Genomic DNA, 1,128 nt, shown 5'->3' with positions numbered 1-1,128 from the left:
CAGTGTGCTGACAGCATGGAGCCTGCTTGGGATTTTCTCTCTCTCTCTCTCTCTCTCTCTCTCTCAAAATAAACCAATAAACATTAAAAAATTAAAGTTAAGGTTATGGTTTAAGATTTATTAACCTGTAATGATGACATTTGACATTATTATAAAAATCTACATACATTTGAAATTCTTCAATTTTTGAAATTTAAGTAAATTCACATTTTCACCAAGATATTAAATTTTCATTTCAATTTCAAAACGAGTGAAAAAGCTGTAACTTAAGCCTGTACACACATCTTTTGTAATACCAATCAGTATTTTCCCTTGGTAAATTAGAATGACTGTGTCATTTTACTGGGTGGCTTATTTTGATAATGACAATAAAAGACTAAAAATTGTACTCTACCAGTGATCTGTCAACTAAAAACTTCTAGAGAAAATTTTAACGCAATAAAGATAACCAATTCACTAGCTCTTAATCTCCAAAATGTGTTAGTATATTACAAATTTCATTTCATCACTTCTCGGCCTTTTGGCTAAGATCAAGTGTAGTATAAATTTCATTTCATCACCTACTCATTTGCTGCATTTTTAAATGAAAAGGTAAATATATATATAATGAGAATAAACGCAGTTCCTGAATTAATGTTTATTTACTCATTTTTTTAAAACATGCTTTTTAAAAATATTGTCCAAAAATTAATAAAGTGCCTGACATGTGGTTGGTTGATGTCCAAAAAAATGTCAATGAATGAATAAAAATAACCTAAGAAGACAAGGCAAGACATACTCAATGTAAAATCAGGTATAGGCTTGAATTTCTTTTCTATTTTGGCTATCTGGTTTAAACACTTTCCTCTGGTCACTTGAGACACTGAATTAACTTTCATTTGATTAAAAATTTACCTTCATTAAGTATGTTTGGGGCAAAAAAAAGAATAAAAATGTAATTTGTAACCCCTGATTTCAGGCTGTTTGGCTCTGAGGGAATATAATGATCTCATTTTTAGGGACCTCTCAAAATGGTGGAAAGAAGCGTAACTCTTCTAATTCAGTGAGTAAATATTAGTAACTTGCATGTTAAACTGTAAAAATTTCCCAACCGTCACTTGGCAGTCCAATTCACTTTCAAAAGGAAGT

The 1,128-nt window shown here is 30.3% G+C and overlaps 1 pseudogene; it reads left to right on the top strand.

Moving 5' to 3' along the window:
• Positions 1-504: 504 nt before the first annotated feature.
• Positions 505-601, top strand: LOC125914971 (uncharacterized; annotated as a pseudogene).
• The last annotated feature ends 527 nt before the right edge of the window (positions 602-1,128 follow it).

Source organism: Panthera uncia (assembly GCF_023721935.1).
Source record: "Panthera uncia isolate 11264 chromosome D3 unlocalized genomic scaffold, Puncia_PCG_1.0 HiC_scaffold_8, whole genome shotgun sequence".
Classification (NCBI taxonomy): domain Eukaryota; kingdom Metazoa; phylum Chordata; class Mammalia; order Carnivora; family Felidae; genus Panthera; species Panthera uncia.
Note: the sequence above shows the minus strand (reverse complement) of the source record. Positions and strands in the feature narration are given on the sequence as shown.